The sequence below is a fragment of the Protopterus annectens genome, chromosome 1.part0 (assembly GCF_019279795.1).
Source record: "Protopterus annectens isolate FY-2018-M chromosome 1.part0, PAN1.0, whole genome shotgun sequence".
In the NCBI taxonomy this organism is placed as follows: Eukaryota; Metazoa; Chordata; order Ceratodontiformes; family Protopteridae; genus Protopterus; species Protopterus annectens.
The window spans coordinates 501161431-501181932 of NC_056725.1; the positions used below are offsets into that span (position 1 = coordinate 501161431).

The 20502-nt window shown below is 41.2% G+C and overlaps 1 protein-coding gene across 6 annotated transcripts in view; it reads left to right on the top strand.

Moving 5' to 3' along the window:
* Window positions 1-20502, top strand: part of SLC29A1 (solute carrier family 29 member 1 (Augustine blood group)) — a 1418904-nt gene that overhangs the window by 911521 nt on the left and 486881 nt on the right. The gene's annotated exons all lie outside the window — the stretch shown is intronic.

The window sequence follows — 20502 nt, forward strand, 5'->3', positions numbered from 1 at the left end:
CTCTGTGTTACCCCCAAACACGTGCATACATATATACCTTTGCACCCTTGGCAGAGCAGACACAGAAAAACATATTGATCCAGAAACACACATGCACACACGCACACACAAACACACACCTACAAAAACACGCACAGATTTCCAGTCTAAGAAGGATATGATAAAACAGCATATTTACTTTGGATATGCCATCTTTAATCCATGTCATTTAATATTGAATTATCTGTCAGAGTGATGATGGATGTGCTCATCTTCCCATGGAAAAAAATGAATCCTCTTATAATTCATTTCTCAGTACTCATCACTGAAGTTGTCTGCTGCACTCTCTTACAGTGAAGTGAAATTACTTGAGATTCTCTAGACTCTACAAAAGACTTCTGTGGTGTATTGCTGTGCCTTGGTGTACTAAGTCCTCTTTCTTGGCACTGTCAGTACTCAGTATGATTATACTCCCATCTATAAATGCACTTGTTAAAAATACAATATACTGCCTTTCTCCAAACATAATAAAATACCTTCTCAAGTTACATCACAACCATAAACATTCTCCTTAAATAATTACCTTTATGTAAATAAGATTATATCATGCTACTATCTCTCGTTTGGTCACTGCCCAAATGCTATTTTTCAAATCATGTAATTCTCTCTATAAATAGATGAATGTCATGATGTTCTAAAATGAATCACTGTTGCATTAACGTAAGCTATGTACCCCACCTGCACCGGCCAGCTTCCAAAAGGTTTGGGCAACTTCCAGGCACTCTCCCTGCCAGGAGTTTGCAGAGTGCTCCCTATAAAAGGCTGTAGGAGTACAAAAAGCTTCAGAGGTTTTTTTTTTCTACTGAAGCAAGCACTTCTTTGGCAATCTACCTGTTAGTTGGCTATGATCTTCAACCTGGGCAAATAGGTCCCTGATGGGAAAAAACTTCCTTCTAAAATTAATTTTTATTTGGAAAACTTGGATTATTGTGGCAAAAAATGTGTGTGAATGTTTATGGAAACAAAGTGAGTGGGTTGGACATGTTTATTATGTTAAATGTGTTCTCAGTGCTTGGTGAACTTTTGTGAGAAAAAGTTTAATTTATGACTAAAATCTTTACCTAGATTAATGTTTAGAGTGGGAAAAGATATTGTGCATGTAAGTACTGTGAGTGTAGTATTTGCCCCTGAATACTAACTTCAAGATATTGTCAATCAGAATCTTGACCTTTGATCCCAAACCTAGCTTTCATGGCAAAACTATACCTAAAGGATACAGATTACCAGATTCCCTATTGGAAGCAGTTCAGGCATTTCTTAACATGTGCTATATCTAGTTTACATTATCAGTTTATCTATTTTACCTTTGGACTCTCCACTGCACCAAAAATATTTACAAAATGTCTATCCTCAGTTATAACACTGCAGATCCAAGGCATACACCTTTTCCCATATTTGGACGATTGTCAAATCTTTGCAGACTCTTTTTTTTTCTAGCTGTCAAGAGTCTCTAAAAACTGTTCAGGAACTTCTACTCAGTCTAGAATTTTAAATCAACTAACAGAAGTCTTCTCTCATTTCTTCACCCAAAGTGGTATTCCTGGGATGTTTGCTGGACTCAGCCAAGAGAAAAGCTTTCCTTCTTTCAGACAATGTAGAAGTATTTCAACAGCTCTTCCTAAGTTTCTTCAGCTAAACAAAACTTTTGCAAAATAGTTTTTCAGTAGTCTAGGGTACATGGCATCAATGATCACCATGTTACTCTTTGCCAGTCTACACATGAGGAAAATACAGTGGTATCTCAGATAATTCTGGACTCCACATTTATGTAATTTGACTTTTCAGATTATACTATTTGTGAAGAGGAACATAGGATGATGGATAGATCAGATAGCTAGCAATCCATGTCTTCCATTCTTCTTTCTGTCCCCACTCCAGTCAATTGATACAGATGCTTCAGATCTTGCATAGGGAGCTATTTCAAAAGGGAGAAAAGTGCAAGCTTTCTGGATTCCTGTAGACAGACAGAAGCACATACATTTCAGGGAAATGTTGGTTGTTATCAATGCTTTGAATGTCTTGAGTCTCTCTGGTCAACAGCACCTCTACTAGTATATACAGTGCTGGGGTTCTTAAAACAAACATATATGATGGCCTGAGAGGTAGCAGTTCAACTCAGTCAGATTCGTCAGACTTCATAGATTCCATGAGAGCAAAAACCTATTACAGACAACCTCATCAGAACCAGGCCAGAGCCTCCATGCATAGAAAATTCATCCTGGGATCTTCAAATAATTGAGCTATCTGTAGAGAACACCTCAGTTTGATCTGTTCCCTTCCTTCAGAACAGACAATTAAAGAAACTGTGCTCCTTGCAGGAGGATCTAGAAGACAGATTCATTTTCATCCCACTGATTACCAGAATTATCCTAAAAATCCAGAACAACTCCTCAAAAATTGTAGTGGTGACCCAGTTTTAGCAAAGGCAATGGTGGTTCTCTCTTCATTTCAGCTTGACCAAGGAAAATGACCACAATATTCCCCCTAGACTGGATTTGTTCATACTTAAGGCGGCAAGAAGATATGCTGCTAGGAAATCTTGTATGGATAGTTGGAAAATATTAGGTGTTCTGGACCGAGGTACCTAGAGTCTTCATGTGTGTGGTGACCAGTCAAGGTTCCTGTCTGTGTCAGCAGCATTGCAGTGATGTCACAGTGTTTAGTAGGCCACCTGCAAAGCTCCTAGTGTCCACCAGAGGTTGCATGGGCAGTGTTCTCCTTACACTCCATTCCCACAGGTAGTACATTCTATCCCTCAGCTTATCCAAGTCCATTGCCAGCCTTGGGTCACCAAATATGCAGATGGACACCCTGCCTCTGTACTATCAGGCTGGCATAATGTGAACAGCTGTTTTTACAATACAACTGAAGATTTGTTCAGATTTGCACACTTATGGTTACAAGAGAATGGCTTTTTTAAACCTCATTACAAGTAAAATTGTTTAGATGATGCAGAAGTGGTGTACAGGTATGTGATGAGAAGGCAGAGTCATATAGGGCAAAAGTATAACAAGTGAAAGAAATTGAGCTGATATATTCTAACAGTAAGGAGGTAAGAAGGAAGTGTAAGGCTATTTAACAAAATATCTTGCATTTCAGCCTGAAGTATTGCCATCAACATATGTCTTGGGCTTCCTCAATTGTATTTCTGTCTACATTAAAGAAGTCTTGATTGCCTTTCCAAATTTTAAATTTAATTTCAAAAGCAATTTTCTTTTGCAAGCTTTATTATAAATGTCTATGATAAAAATGCCTAAGTGCTTTACCTAAATTCACACCAGATTGACAGTTAGCAACACACTGTTTTATTTCATCTTGTTCCTATGCCATTGTCTCATTGGCAGTCTAGTTGCAGTGCTTACAATAAAATCTTTCTGCACTAGCCTTCCATTTATGTTACAAATACCCTTTCACTATTTTGCAATCTGACTGTAGCTTTTATCTGTAGGTTTATATAGCTGAACCATGTTCCAGAGTAATCCATGTGTGGACACATCCATAACACAGAGCAGTACTGCCGTGTGCATTCACAAAGGAATGTTATTTCACTTACAGCATAGCTGCACAGTAAGCAGTGGCTTAATTTCAGCTTTCCCAGTGTGAAAACAAAAACTGCTATTTGAGTAAAATTCAGTCACTGGCTAGTAATTACTCTGCCTGGATGTTAACAAAGAAGAAATTTGGAAAACCTGAAAGAACATTCACGTAAAAAGGTAAAGCGAACACTCTGACTGGAAAGAATCCTACAGCAGTTCAGCAAAATGTAGTCCAAGTTTCAACTTGTTTTTAAAAGGTGGATATCTGGATTAATGTATTTGGCTTGAGCCTTGGACATTTTTTTATTTAAACAAACAGGCTTGACAGATAAGATAAAATGATGAAAGGCAAGGGAAATGCTGAGAAATCCATCATATTGTTCACTGCTACAGTAGCCTTAGCTATATTGGTTATATCCTGCCAAGGGTATAGCAGCCAGCCAGCTTCAGGGCACCTTCCGTGCTCCCAAACTGTCAGGCAACTCAAGCTGAGCTGAATAAAAGACAGGTTTGGGTGCTAAGCCCTTCAGAGCTTTACTGCCACTGAAAAGTATGCTCCTCTGAGAGTTTTGAGGACCAACAGTATTTCCTTTTGCTGGGCAGATCAGTTTCTTTTGGGGAAAACTTCCATTATTTTAATCTTGGTTATGGCTTATTACTTTCCACTTTAGGAAAGTTATTTTAAAGCTAGAAGTTCTGTGTTTTAATGGACTGTCTCCAGACTGTAACATACTTGTAAACAGAGAGTCTATTTTTTCTTCTGTCAGTTTTAAAGAGGTGTAAAGTAACCAAAACATTTTTTCTGTGAGAAATTGTGTTTATTTTACTTCTGTGAGGTTGGCATAGTGTTTTAAAGTGCTTTTAACTGTATTTCTTTCTGTCAAAAAAGTAACTTTTGTGGACTGGTAGTGTTTACCAGCAGTTGCTAATTTTCTTCCTCAGGAAAGAGGCACCATTTTCTGCTTGAACATGGATTGGACTGCCAGTCTCATGGTCAGTCCTTCTTCAAGCCATAAAAAGAAAAGAAAATAAAGCAAATACCCTTTGCCACCACAGCAGGCTAGCAGTTTGCCTCAGCCATAGGTAGGTGACTCTGCTGTGGTCATTTGTTGTACCTCAGACCACTCAACTTTTACTCTGGATCGCTCTGGTGTAGCACCTACAGTCAGTATGGACAGGAAGTTAGCAACATTCTCTGCAGCTATTGAGGCTCCTCAGTCGTCGAGGAAGAACCACTCTTGTTGGTCCATGGAGAGGGAACAGGGAAGGTTTCCCTGCTGTGTCAGAATTCTGTTCCCATCCATGGGGAAGCTGCTTCTGCCATTAATAACAATGTTGACCCCATTTTTCTTTTCAAAAAGAAATAGAAAACCAAGCATGTATCTGCTCTTCCTCATTTCTCTTTGGATAGAAGTAGTTTACTGGGTCTGTCTAATGGTTTAATTCAGGCTATTGATCTTTCTTGTAAAGTAGTTTCAGGTAAAAGAAAAAAGGTTTCCTGTTTTCATGAAGAGATTCAAGATTCTGAAGCTGAACAGAAAGATGCACAGGCAGATAATTTTTTTCCTCAGATTTCTGAGTCAGTCTCAGACGAGACCTTGGTTTCTGATTCCCCCTGTGAGCATTTCTCTTTCTCTGAGACTAGTGCTAGAATGTGCCAGTGTTTTCAGTGTGAGAACGCTGAGGTTTCGCTTTCCTTTTGAAAATACTAAGAGTTGTTACAGAAGGATTTTCCAGAACCTACTCCCATTCTTCCTGTTCCATCTGATTTAGAGGCTATGTGTATTACTGCCTGCAGTTTTTCTGATAGTCAGCCATCTGCCCCTAAAAAGGCAGATAGGATGTATAAAGTTCCTCAGTTTTTTAAACATTTGTACACTGTTTCCAAACCTGACACAGCAGATATACCTTTAGTTGATCCCACTGCTGCTAAGCACTTAGTTAATTCCAATCATACCCTTTCTAATGAGGATGGGGAAATGATTGACCTGATATTGTCATTTTTCATTCTATCCTCAATTGTTGGCATGGATCCGATCCTTGGATCTGACTCGGCCGTTACTTTAGCTCGCTGTCACCAAAAAGCTCTCGAGCTCCTCCCTTATCCACAATGCACCGACTCCTAACATACTTCAGATCTTGTTTGCCACTTTCACGATTAGACGTGGTCACCTTCAGCTCTCGAGCAACTGATAAAATGATACGTTTCTTCAAATTTCTGTTTTTCATAATAGTTTATTCCATTCCTTTCTGTAAATCCTCCCTCTTACACTCAAGTGTAATATTTTTGCCATTGTTCGTAGTTGTCCTTTTTATCCTGTATTTACACTAATGTAATATAATTCTTTGTGCTATCATTGGTATTTTTTTCTTCTTCCCTTTTCCTATGTAAAAAAAAAAATTCTTTCCTTTAATCTTTTCTTATATTTTATAGTTTGAGGTGTCAGACAAAGGTCCTTATGAGTTTAAGTGCCAAAAGTGTGGGCACAAGTTGCTGTCATCCGGCACACATTCTTTATGCATTTATTGTCTGGGCCTGGATCACCATCAAGTGGACTGTCGAATATGTAAAAACTTTAATCTGAATGCCATTGCAGACCAAAAAAACTTATTTTGAAAGGGTTACTCCCTACTTCTTTCTCTGAGGCTATTGCTGAAGCTCAACCCTCCAAATCAGAATTTAAGGAAGCTTCCACTAAGTCTCCTAGACCTTAAGAGTTGTCAGTCCTTGACGCCCTGATCCAAGAAGCCACCAAAAAAAAAACATATATTGGATCTGAAGGCAGCCTCTGTATCAGTGTCAGATCCAACAGTGGCCTCCTCGGATCCAAGCTCTTCTGATATGAAGCCCTTACCAAGAACTAGATACTCACCCAGTACTGATCCAGTACTTTCCAAAGTACCTTCTCCTTATATGGAATGTCGGCACTCTAAGTCCCCATCCTTAGCTTTCGGAACTCTGGCTGAAGCTGATGTGGACAGAATGATGAAGAGATTTCTCTCAGTGCATATACAGATGGGAGTTCTCCTGGCCACTACCTCTTGGGGACAGGAAGCCCTAGTTCATACTACTCCACCTCTCTTAGCTCCTTCTCCAATCTGTAATTCCATTTCAGAGCCTCGGAATCCTAGTATGCAGTACCGTCTGTACTGAATCTGAAGATATTTGTATCTTCGGCTCCAAGGAAGTCTATGAGCACTCCTAGTCTGACATTTTTTGAGCCAGATGACTCTCAGAGCCATAGCATCCCTGTTGGATCTGAGGTGTTAGAGTCGACTTTGAAGTTATTTGAGTCATTTCTGCCCCTCAAAGCCTTAGCATTGGACAGCTCGGCTCCGACCTCTGCCTCAGCTGGATTGCCCTCAGGGCAGATGATGTCAGTTGGGCGGAAGTGTGACTTCTTGGCTCTGCTTTCTTCCTGGGGCATTGTGCCTTTGAGTTGGAGGAGAGAATTTTCTCTGCTTCAGCAAGATGGACAGTCTGTCCTCCCTCAGACCTTTCCTCTTCATCCCAGATGTTTCTGCGCCTTGACCCCATCATTCTACACCACAGGGATAGACATATCAAAGTCTCTAGGCTACCTAGCAGGGTATTGCAATATCTTCCAACACTTCACCTGAACAATCCCAGAACCAGGGGCCAAGAGATTCTTTCTCCAGTAGACCCTACCAGAACTCCAGAAAGGAGACCCTCTTGTTCCCCTGTGAAGGCAATCAGGGGTCAATTATCTCTGCACCAGAGAGTCACAAAAGATTTGTAGGTGCAGAGGAGTATTTCCAGAGATTATATAATTCCCTTTTCCCTTCCATCTCCGTCTTTATACAAATTTTCCAATGTTCCACCCAGTCAGAGGAAAACAGCAGCACTAGAAATACAAAAGCTGCTAGTAAAAAGTCATCCAAGAGATCCCACCAGACCAGATAGAATCCGGAATTTACTCAGGATTCTTTTTAGTGCCAAAGAAAACTGGGGACTGGAGACCAATTTTGAATCTCAGCAACTTGAATAAATCAGTTTGATATACAAAGTTTCGGTTTGTCATAGTTTAGTCCATTCTGCCCTTTTTGGGCAAGGACGACTGGATGTGCTCAATAGACCTTTATGATCTGTACTATCACATAAAAATGAACAGACATCCCAGAAGATATTTAAACTTCCAGCTTTGAGCCAGTCACTACCAGTTCAAAGCACTGCCCTTTGGCCTCACTGCAGTGCCCAGGGTGTTCACCAAATGCATGGCAGTGGTAGCAGCTCACTTGAGGCTGCAGGGATACCTAGTGTTTCCATACTTAGACAACTGGCTCATTACTGCCCCAACCAGGTGTCTATTAATAAGAGTGAGAGATCAGGTACTCCAGACTTGCTCCCTTCTGGGGATAACCATAAATTATAACAAGCCTCATTTACAACCATCTCAAATCATTGGAATTCATAGGAGTGGTTTTCAATGTGATATCAGTGACAGCTTCTCTTCATCTGTCAAGAGTGCAGATTGTCAGATTCCAGGTCAGGAAAATAATTCACAGTACTAAAATTTCAGCATAGTTGATCCTTCAAACTTTGGAGTCAGTGTCAGCAGCCATAATTTTAGTTCCTCTAGAAAGATTTCATATGAGAATTCTTCAGTGGATGCTAGCAACACAGTGGTCTATTCTTTATCAAAGCACATCAGCCAAAATAAGAATCACTCAGACATTTAAGACATAGCTTTGGTGGTGGATTCAATCAGATCAGGTCTACATGGCTGTCCTTTCATTCTCCCTCAGCCCAAGGCTGTAGTGACCACAGACGCTTCCCAGATTGGGTGGAGGGGTATTTCTTGGGGAAAACAGTCCAAGACACTTAGTCCCCCGAAGAGACCAATATGCATATCACTGTCCTGGAAATGAGAGCGGTACTTTTAGCATTGCAAGCTTTCCAAGATTCTCTGCCTTACAGGACAGTTGCGATTCAGACAGATGACATGTCTGTAGTTTGGTACATCAACAAACAAGGAGAAGCCAGATCTTACCACTTGTGTCGAGAAGTCCTCAGAGTGAGGCAGTGGGTGATCTCTTCCAACTGCTTTCTGATAGCAGTGCACATTCCTGGGAAGTCCAACGTGATAGCAGACAAATTAAGCAGATCCATTCTACTACCTCACGAGTGGTCTCTCAACATGAAAATGTTAGAAATTATTTTCTGTCAGTGGGGTCAGCCTTGCTGTGATCTTTTAGCATCTCCCCTAAACAACAAGTGCAGCAGCTTCTTTGCCCTAATCCCCCCACCAGGGGAATCACCAAAGGACAGTGTACTCCACAATTAGCCCCCCGGTCTCCTTTATGCCTAGCCCCCAACTCCCGTAATTCCCAAATTTCTGCAGAAAGCCTCTTCGTTGAAGAACAAAGTCGTCCTCATTGCAACTTTCTAGCCTTGGCAGATTTGTTTTTAAGGTATGGGGAAAAAGTGTACACTTCTGCAACTTCAATTTTTAGAATTTTGAATTGCCATATGTTAAAGTCTGTTCTGACAAATTGTGAAAGTATGAGGAGTGTTTTATCTGCATTTTCCCTTGTGAGGAAAAATCTGTTTTAAATAATTTAGTTTCTTCTGTTGCACTGGTCACTTTGCATTGTTTACAGTGTGTGTTTGACTCTGTTAATACTTCTTCCATGGCTTTGACCACCGGTACTGTTTTGAAGTGGGGTTGCATGACTATATTCTCAGAACTTCCCAGATTATGTTAAAATGAGATTTTAAATTCTCCCTTGGATAGAGGTTTACTGTTTGGCCCCTCTGCTGAAGAGGTGATTCAGAAGTGTGATGAAAGGGACAAGTTGATCCAGGAAATGTATTAAGATATTTCAGCCCTCCTTTTGCAAATTTCCAAGTGCTTTACTATCTCCATGTCCAGTTTTGGAAAAAAAAAACAAACAAAACAGAATAAACAGTCTCAACAAAATACAGGTAAACAGACGTTTAAGAAGAAATGGCAAGGGGGTTCCAAAAAGAAGTCTCAAACCTCCCAAAACCAAGGACATTTCAACAAGTCTGAATGACTACTCAAGAGACCTTGTGAACCCATCTCACCCTGGCTCAATTTTTTTTCCAGAAAGTCTGAATCTCCATTTTTCATTTTGGTAACAGACAGTTTTAGACAAATGGGTTCTGAATATAATTCAAGGCTATAGCTGGCAGTGGGAGGAAATGTCTCCTTCTCTAGCAGATTATTTGTCATCTTCCAGATCAAACTGTTTTGTTTCCACCTGTTCTTCATCACATGCTGTCCCAGGAAGTCATAGAACCAGTTCCTCCTTTCCAGGTGGGGAAAGGTTTTTTTAATTCAAAAATGTTCTAGTGCCAAGAAAGAAAATTCTTGGAGACCCGTTCTGTATATTTCTTTCCTAAACCTGTTTGTGGTAGTGCCCAAATTCAAAATGATGTCACTTCACAACCTGTAACTTCTTCTTTCTCTTTCAAGTTTCCTGGCAGCACTAGACTTAAAAGATGCTTATCACCATATTCCTATTTATCCAGACGTTCTTAAGATTTTGTGTGTCTAGATCACATTATCAATTCTGTGCCTTACTCTTTGGACTATCCACAGCACTAAGAGTGTTCACAAAGTGTCTAACTACAGTTTTAGTTCAGTCGGCTACAGGACATCCGCATTTTCCATATTGAGATGACTTGCTTATCTTTGCAGAGTCCTTTTCAAAGTATCAGGAATCTCTCACACTCTCTCTCTCTCTCTCTCTCTTGGGTGAGAGATCTGTTACACAAGCTGAGATTCCAAGAGAACATTCAAAAGTCTTTCTTGACTACTTCACACAGGATTGTATTCCTGGGGTGTCAACTAGATACCTCAGTTCAAAGAGATTTACTTTCACAGAAAAAAGTCAGTCTTTATCTAGATCTATTTTCCCAGTCAGAGCTCAGTCACTGAGAGGGAATTCCTCAAGATTTTGGGTCTCGTGGGATCTATGATTCTCATAATACCCATGGCAAGACTCCACATAGAAAGATACAGTGGTATCTAAAATATCTTTGGTCCCAGCATCAGCACCCGTTATCTTTTCAAATCTCAGTGCTGAGGTTTGTCAGAAGATAAATATTTTGGCAGAGGCAACACATATCCTGAAGTCCAGGTCTCCCCTTCTCCCTCCCTGCTCCAAAGCAGTTAGTCGTCACAGACACTTTGGACTTTGCTTGGGAACAGTTTCAGGAGGGATAAAAGTGCAGGATGTGTGGAACCCCAAGGACATATTCAAGAATGTAAATATCAAGGAGATGCTTTCCCCTGATCAAGGCACTCAACTCACTGAACCATCTTTGTATGATGTTATGGTTACATAGAATATCACAGTCATGTGGTACATCAAGAAGCAAGTGGAACCAGGTTGTAACCACTTTGTAGACTAGCTGTATTAGCTTGGATACATTTCCACAGCACAGATTCACTCTGTAAGCATCTTAAATTCCGTTAGAGCAAAACTGAGTGGCAGACAAGCTGAACAGAACCAGGGCAGACCTTCACGAATTGAAAGTAAATCAGGGGGTCTTCGAAGATTTGATCCATCTATGAAGAATTCCTTAAGTAAAAATCTTTGCCTCCTCTCTGAACAATCAACTGACAAGATTCTGGTCCAGGACTCTATACTAGAAGGCCTGGAAGACAGATGCCATTTTTTCCTTGGATAGGAATGCACCCTTCATGCTTTTCCACCTTTTCCAGTAATATCCAGGGTACTTCTGAAGATTCAGAAGGAATCCCCGAAGATCATTGTGGTGACTCCCATCTGGCCAAGGGCAGCTGTGGTTATGACTTATTTTGGAAATGCCAGAGGCAATTACCACAAGTTTCCTCACAGACTGGATCTACTTACACAAAAACAGAGGTGTTTGATACACCCCAACATCAAACAACTTCAGTTGACTGCCTGGTTAATCTTAATTCCTTTTAAGCACCTGTTTACTGAGGACATGCAGCACATACTAATGGAGTCAAGAAAGTCTGTTACTAGCAAATGGAAAGGTTCTAGTTGGTGCCATCAACATAACCATCGCCCTTTCAGGGCTAGTTGTTCTCTGGTTCTACTATATGTGTATGAGGTACTCTCCTATGGCCTTTTTTATTCCGGCCTGTTCAACACATCTATCCATGAATCCTCCTCTTTCAGTGCAGTCTCATGTCAAAATGTTCTTGAAAGGAGTTTTGCATAAGAGGCCTCCACGTAAACTGGTGGACCCTCCTTGGGATCTGAAGTTTAACAATTGCTCCATTTGAACCAGCTATTCTGGCTGACTTGAGGTTCTTAACATGGAAAACAGTTTTATTGATTGCTCTGACTTCTGCGAGAAGGTTATTTGAGTTGTAAGCTCTTATGATCAGTCTACCATACCTCATTTTCACAAGGACATGGTTTCTTTAAGAATTAATCCTTCTTTTATGCTGAAAGTAGTATCTGTGCTTACTTTATGCCAAACTATTCATCTTTCAGTTTTCTTTCCTGAAGATAAAAATGAGCGAGAAAGGATACTCCATACTTTCGATGTCGACACACAACTCGGGTACTATATTGACATAACAAAATTTTCAGATCTCGGGATCAATTGTTCATTTCTTATAGGGTAAGAAGAAGGGCTAGCCTGTGTCAAAACAGATTATTTTCCAAATGGTTGTCCAAGGCTGTTTCCTTTCATTATACTCACCATAACAAAAATATTCCAGGCAGGCTCAAAGCCCACTCTACCAGGGCCTTGGCTTCAAATATGGCTTTTTAGAAACAGTTGGATTCTATAAGCTGCTATTCGGTCCTCTGTACATCATTTTACAAAGCACTATAAGCTTGATTCCCTCTATAGGTCCAGAGCAAGCTTTGCTAGGATGGTTCTCCATGGTCTGCTGGACTCTTCTCCTTCCATCTCCCAAATGCAGTTAGCAATGCTAATTTGCCCATATGTTTAAGGCTACTACAGCAATCAATGTGATGAACATAGTACAGCTGTGTATGTAAAACGTATTATGACAGTTGAGTTTGGAATGATCCGTGCTGCATTAGCTGCTCCCTCCCTCTATCCCCTTGTTTTTTGTGTGTTTTTATGCCAGGATGTGGACATTTATTTTTTGTTGTTTCTAGCATTGTCCATTCAGGGCTCAGGCTCCCTCTGCCTGCTGGCAGGAATGCTCTGAAGGACTTTTTGCTCAAACTTCTGTTTTAGTACGCTTAGCTTGAGCTGCCATGGAAGGTGCCTTGAAGCTTTGGAAACTGGCTGGATGTTATATTCTTGGAAGGGTATAATACATATAAATAGTGCTAGTGCAACAGTGATCATTCAGACATCTACTCTCATGGTAAGTTTTACTACACAAGTGTGCTTTTCTTGAATCAGCTGAGTTATTAGCTTTTTTTTTCAGTAGCAAATGCTCTTAGTGAGAGACTTGTAGCTGGCCAGGAGAAATGTGTACATTGTTTTCTAAAGAAAATATGCAAAAATTCTTTCAAAGTTGTTAGCTATTGTTTTCTCTTTTTGTATGTGTTATTTTTGACAAGTTGTCTGTAGGTGCAAGCAATTACTCTTGAGAATTCTGAACATTCTTTGCTGAGAGAAGTGCAAAATTTAAAGGTACAGTGGCAAGGAGTTCAATGAAAAGAAAAGAAAATCTGAAATTGGGGGAGATGAATCAGAAATAGTTGCCTCCCCAACAGCCTTAATACTTTAATGTGTTTAATTTAACAGTGCATGGCTTAGTTTTATTTAAAGAGCCAGTGCACTTCTTCTTCGGGATAACATTAGTGTCATCTGAAAGCATGACAGCTGCTTTTTACATCTGGGAGGGAACAGAGATAAGAAAAGTGCAGAAGGTTAAGGAAAGTAAGCTCTTCCCTTAACCTATTCAAGTGTATCCTGGACCAATGGATGGGAACGGAAATTCACCACTAGTCCTGCACCCTTGTCCTGATGGACAGAGGCAACAACATGTTTAGGCTGCATAGCTAGATTTACAAAGGTCCTAGTGGTTGTTAGCGCAGTATCCACCTATGACAGCAGTCAGTGCAAGAATGGACACAGGCTGTAACATGCGCTTTAGCATAAATAACTTTAATTTTAGATTAGGTAATGTCAGTGGACACACTCATTGATTTGGAGCAATTGCCACTGTTTGGAGGATTAAATTTCATTTGATCAAAATGTACATAGTTTTTTGAGTTTGTTCTCAGTTAATAGGGGATGAGGATGAGAATGTTTTTAGTTTTTTGTTTCAGGGTTTTCATGAAAGCATAATGTTTATGAAAAATGTGACATAGGTTCAAATGCAAATGAGAAGAAACAATTGTAAAAAAGATCAGCCTGTTAAAAAGTGTGTGCACATAAGACAAAAGTAGTAAATACGCATTTAAAAGAACTGTCATGGGTAATGGGGAGAGCAGCTTCTTTCTGTCATAATGGCTACTCTGTCTGTATCATCTTGGAATGTGAATGGTCTTACATGTATAGCCAGAAAAGAAAGAGTACTGAATTATATTAAGAAATGTAGGGTGCAAATAGCAATGTTGCAAGAGACACATTTGATAGACATCAGCATGTAAAATTGACACTAAAGGATTTCAGGATGGATATTCAGCAGACTGTCAGGCACCAAGGAAAATATGAATAGTAATATAATTGCAAGAGGGGCTCCAGTAGTGATAGAAGAAGTAAAAAAAAAAAAACAGACAATATGTTTGTGGTAGTAAGGGGCTACTGGCAAGAGAGGAAGATTACACTAGCATGTAGTCATATTCCTTCAAAACCTTGGGAGTAAAATAGTCCATTTTTGGCCGGGAATATTATTTATAGGTAGGTAGTGGAACTTGATTTGCATTAATTAGGATGTATTGAGTGACCTAAAAGGGAAATATAACAAAAGAGGGTACATTTCTGAAGAAATTTATGAAAATATTTGGTATGGAAGATGTGAATTCAGTATTAGAGAGACAGAACTTGCATATTATCTTTATCACACCTTGCCTGAGTGGAATTTCACACCTCCTGACACTTGAAGAATCTCTGCCTGCACAAACTTTCTGTGAGCTAAAATTCTGAGAATGCAATTTTTCAGCCTAGGTCTAAACAAATTTATATAGCTCAAAAACGATAAAACTTGCAAAAAAATTAAAATACAGAAGTTATTCAGCACCTATTCTTCTTCACAATGTTGATATTAATACATCAGCTAGACTCAGTAATAAATTTATATTAATCAAGTAATTAGATAATATGCATATATTTTACCTATTATAACAATGCCAACAAATATTAATATTTCTGTAACCATAGTAGACAGACTTCAGCTATCAGTGTGACTTTTGTTCAAGCAGAAGTGATCTTCATTTTGCTGCAGACTAGTTTTGTGGGTGCCACTCCATTTTTGAGGTATGTGCATAATTGTGAATGGTATGCATTTCTGTATATTTAATGGACAAATAAATGTAAATATTTACCATGCAGTGCTAGTTAGACTCCAGCTGTCAGTGCAAAGTTTTTTTCAACACTGTTTATTGACTCCATCAATGATTTGCTAGCAAACTACAAATTTTAAGAGGAACAGACCAAAAATAAGAAAGCACAAAATTGCATGTGCCATTTCTTCTTACCTCTTGTTGCAAATGCTTCCTACCTGATCTCTGAAGTCCGTAGCTACTCTTACACTTCGATAGCTGGCCAAATTGAGTACGAAAAAAGGAAAGAGGTGTAGGAGGCAGCTGAAATTTATACTGTGATAAATGCAGGAAAATAAAGAATATATGCAAAAAAAAAAAACAAAACATCCAGGGAGTCATTCTACTCACAGTTGTCTTGCTGCACTGTGGTGTCTGACATCAAGGTGAAGCAACCAATAGACATGTATCTTACAGAAAAAAAGAGCATACATAGGGTAGAGAAATAAAGGTAATTTTTATGAGTTTTGAACACAGTGAAATGGCTTTGAGTTTCATTTAACATCTTTTTATGTGCCTCCACTGTATTTAGAGGAGATTGATTATATCTCATACCATGAAATGGCTGCATTGTACTGCAACAGTATATGCAAAAAAAAGATTTTTTTTAAATACGGAGTTTTTTGTTTTTTAATTTTATTTTACACATGCATAAATCCAGAATTCAGTGGCCACATTTATGGATGTCTGAATCCCTCCCAGGCTCCACAAAGTACAAGTAGATTTAACAGTGCACTGTGGAGCCTTAGGCATGGATACCAGCCACTGCATTCAGACAATCATACTGAAGGTGCCTGCAAAAGATTTACTCAAGTAGCACTATAGGCTCATATTAGCTATTTCCCGAGGTACGATAACTGGGATAGACTTCAATAGAAGTTATATTTCACAGGAGCATATGCACTTAATTGTAAGCTTCAACACACACACACACACACACACACACACACACACACACACACACACACACACACACACACTCAATAATTATTTCCAGTCATTCACCAATAAAACTAAAAAATTACAGGATAATGAAGTAAAAATGAGACAATGACGTTTTCCTGTGTACCTGTTAAAAAGAGACAAATTTAAGGAATGGGTAGTAGAAATTAAAGAGTTATTAGGGAAGATAACATTCCTTCAGAAGGGATAGCTACTGAGTAGAGTATGAAAATGTAGTTTAAAATAGGGTAGAAATAAAAGAGAAATAGATGGTTCAGAAATAAAAGAAATTATTTAGATGGGCTTACAAAGGTTAAGGTATTGCAGAATAAGGAGAGTCTTACAGAACAATGAGGAACAACTGCAGAGTGCAAAAGGCAACATAATGGAGTATCTGGATAATATGCATGAGTTTAGAAAGATTGCTGATGAGCAACTATTTTTTTGATAACTCCAGAGCACAGAAACATTTAGCACAACAATTTAGGCAACAGAAAGTAGAAAAGTCTGTTTCCAAACTTAGGGAGCCTATAACAAGAAAAATAACCAGATATCCTATAGAGCTATTACAGATATTTTGCAAACTTTATAAAAAGTTGTATAAAGCAGAGGGACATGGAAACCAAAAAAAAAAAAAAAACACAAACGGACATATTTATGAAGGCCAACATTAGAGGAAGATGAGGCTTAACAATTAATAGTTAAATAGGCGGCGAAGAGATAAAACAGTGATGTATGGTCAATTTACATTGAACTCTGCTGGAACAGATGATATTCCTGTGGAGGTTTGTAAGTTGGGAGGGAAGATAGTGATAAAGGTGTGGAAGTTTTTAATAGTATTTTAAAAGGAGGAGACACACCAGCATCTTGGAAGAAAGCTATGGTGGCTGAATTATCCAAAGAGGGTAAAGACACATTAGCACCAGCTTCATATAGCTTCATACGTACTGATTTCGATTTTAAACCATGATTATAAAATTTTTATCTCTTTACTAGCTAATCACGCTGACTGCCAACAATGTTTTTTGAAAGATGTTATCAAATAAACATGATTAATTATATAACAGATGAAATTATTGAAAGGAGGAACAAAGATTTCATACCATTGATAAGAGGGGGGGGGTCAGTAGAGACACATTATTGAAAGTTCAGGGTATAAGCACTTTAATAGATTAATATTGATGCATACAGCCTCAGATTAAGGAAGTGTGTGAGGTAATATTTAAACATTGGTGGAGCGTGTATTATATTAATACTAGAAGAATAGGAGCTAGACATACTTTTGTCTGTAAATGAGGTTGTGATATTAAAATGATTTTAGAAAAAACTAGTCAGAGTGATACAATAAATAGGAGTAATAGAGAGAAAAAAATGGATGTTATGTGATCCTATCTCGCCTACATTCTGAACTGATGGGTTCGGAGCCGATCCCTCGGCTCCGACTCGGCACGCTTATGCTATAGAGCGAGGCCTCTAATTGGCTGAGCTATCTTTATCCCAGGATGCACCACCACTAATCCCCCAGATCTCGTTTGCCGCTATCAAGCTTAGACATGGTCTCAACATTGGCTGGGCTAAGTACTATTTATTTAGGCTTTTCCTGTCACAAATTTCCTTCTTTTGAACCCAAAAGCTGTTTTAACAGCTATTGTTGTCATATCAGTGTGTTTGGTGAATTTTCGTTAAAAAAATTCGTGATTTTTTTAGTCAGGGAAGGTTTCCCGTTTTAGTTAGAGGGGCCTTCCCCTGTTGCTTTGCTAGTTGTACATCTTTCTTGGGTCAAGCACCCGTTTAAGTTAGAGGGTCTTGACTCTCTTTATCTTTTTGTCTGTTTATCTGTTTAGTGTGTAAAAAAAAAAAAAAATATATATATATTTTGAATTTGTTGAAGTTGTTGTATTCAACTTTGTCTTTGGCTAAATTTAGTGTTTCTTCGCTTAAGAAAGTTCTGTGGTTAAAACAGTTATGTCTAAAGAGCACAAACCCTCCGGGTTTAAGAAATGCACAACGTGTGGTTTTAAAATGTCCATAACGGACGACCACGCCTCGTGCGTCTATTGCTTAGGTGCTAAGCACTTACAGGAGTCGTGTAGTGTGTGCCACGCGTTCTCTTCCAGAGTCCTCCAGGAGAGGAAAAACAAATTAATCCTCAAGGGATTAATCAAGCCTTCCTTCGAGGAGGCTTTATCTTCCTCTCCGTCTCCTTCTAAAAAGAAAAAAGCGTCGGCTCCGACCAGTCAGTCGGAACCGACCGCTAAAAAATCTAAGCAGACTTCTCCATCGGCTCCACGGACTTCGGAGCCGAGGTTGGAACGGTCTGCCTCGATGCCTCCAGCCTCGACCCCTCTGGTTTCGGAGCCGAGGTCTGGGGCATCGAGGCGGGTCACCCTCATCGGCTCCACTGATATTGGAGCCGATCAGGGTTACCGGCTCAGACTCTTCCCCTCGGGCCGAAGTCCTTATCGGCACCGAGGGAAATTTACTTGAAACTTTCCTCGGAGCCGATAGTTGTTGAGTCCTTTCGGAGCCGGTCCCCGAGCCCTTCGGAGCCGATGGAGAAATCGGTTCGGGCCGATCGGTATCCTCTAGGTCATCCAAGATGTCTGATTTGGACATCGACAAGGTGCTCGCCGACTCTTCCAGTCTCCGGTGTTCCAAAAGCTAGTTTCGGCTCCAGCCCATTTGGCTTCGGAGCCGATGGTTCACTCCCATACTGTGGTTCCTCCTCCAACAGCTTCGGCACCGTTGGAGCCGGTGCTGGTGGAACCTGTGGAGGTGTTAGGGTCGGGCCCGACCCTTGCTCCAACTCCGGCTCTTGGGTCGGAGTTCAGTACACGGACTTCTTCCTTCGGCCCTGGGGGGGAGGCTTCGGGATTGATGCTCTCGGTCCCAAGTCTCCCTCTTGGTGCGTCGGCGGCGGGAGTACCGTCCACTGTCGTGGCCACGGAGGTGGGACCCTCCCAGGATTCTGGTGGTCCCGCCTTCAGGGCTATGAGGAGCGCTTTAGCCAAATCTTCCTTGGCTACCTCCACGGTTTCCCCAGCTACCTCCCTGCATACGGAGACTGGGTCGTTGGCAGTCCCCCTGTCTTTAGACAGCGGAGCCCCCGGGCCTCAGGTTACCCCCGCTGGGGTTTCTCCCCTCCTGGAGGTCCTTCTGAAGCCTCTTCGGAAGAACCCCCCAGGAAAAGGTTGTGCAAGAGGAAGCACGTTGACTCCCCTGATGAGTCTTTGACATCTGACACTGATCTCGATGATGCAGAGGGGTCCCCTAAATCGTCCTCGGATGATGTCTCCTTTGCAGACATCCTAGAAGCCCTAAAACAGCGAGGCGGCTGGCAGTCCAAACCTCCCTCTGCTGATGAGTCGGTGTTCCTGAAGGCCTTCGGGGCTCAGCCCTCCGCCTCTTGGGTGTCTCCGCCCTTCGACGAGCTCTTGGATTTGATCTGTCGAAGGGCGTGGAACACCCAGACTCTGTGGAACCGGTGCCTGCTCGTCCGAACAAATTTCTCTCGGCCCCTGATAGAGAGTTCCTTACTAAAGGTGTGGCTGTAGATGCTTTGGTGGTGGCATCTGCTACCCAGCAAGATGTAGCAGAGGCTTCTACATCCATCCATCCTCCTAATAAGGAGTCTAGGAGCATGGATCGGTACGGAAAGCGCACCCTTAGTTCAGCGGCCTTTACACTGAGGTCCTTGAACTACCTGACGCACTTTACCAGATTTCAGAGGGATCTGATTAAGGAGCTATCCGATACCCTCTTGGGTAACCTGCCTGAGGAGCTGGCCCAGACGGTTGGCTCTCAGCTGGCTACAATGTCGTCCATTTCAAACTCGTCCATGAGGCTCATTTCGTATGCGGCCGAAGGCGAGTAGAGTGGCGGTACAGGCATTGCTCACGGAGACAAGCCTGGCTCCGCCTGTGTCATTCATGGAGGCCTTTAAGTCTTCATTTGCCGACGCCCCCTTTGATGGGTCCTCCCTGTTTGGACCCAAGGTAAAAGACACACTAACCCGCTGTGAACAGGAGGGTAAGACTCTGACTGCCGTAGGGGCACGATTTTCCACTCCCTTTCGGCCTTATCCCAAGGCTAAAAGAGGAGGGAAAATGTGGTTCCGTAGATCTCAGAAGCCTTACCCCTCTCAGCAGGAAGGTTCCCCTTCCAGAGGCAGAGGAGGGGGAAATTCATCCGGAAGATGCCGTCCCAGAGGCAGCAGAGGCCCTCGCAACACTGGAGACCGCGAGTCCTTTCGTGGCTCTTCAGCCTTTCATAGTTCCTGAGGGATTGCCCGGCTGTGCTGCTCCGGAGCCAGTCGGGGGTCGTTTCTCGAAGCCCCTGAAGGCCTGGGAAGGGATCACTCAGGACCGATGGGTGCTTCGTATTATCGCCGGAGGTTACTCCATCCCATTCTCTCACCCCCCCCCCCCTCAGTCCAAAAAAAATCCCGGACCCGCCACCCAGTCAACGGGATACCGCAGCCTCAGAAGTTTCAAAGCTGCTGCAAAAAGGAGTCATCCAACCG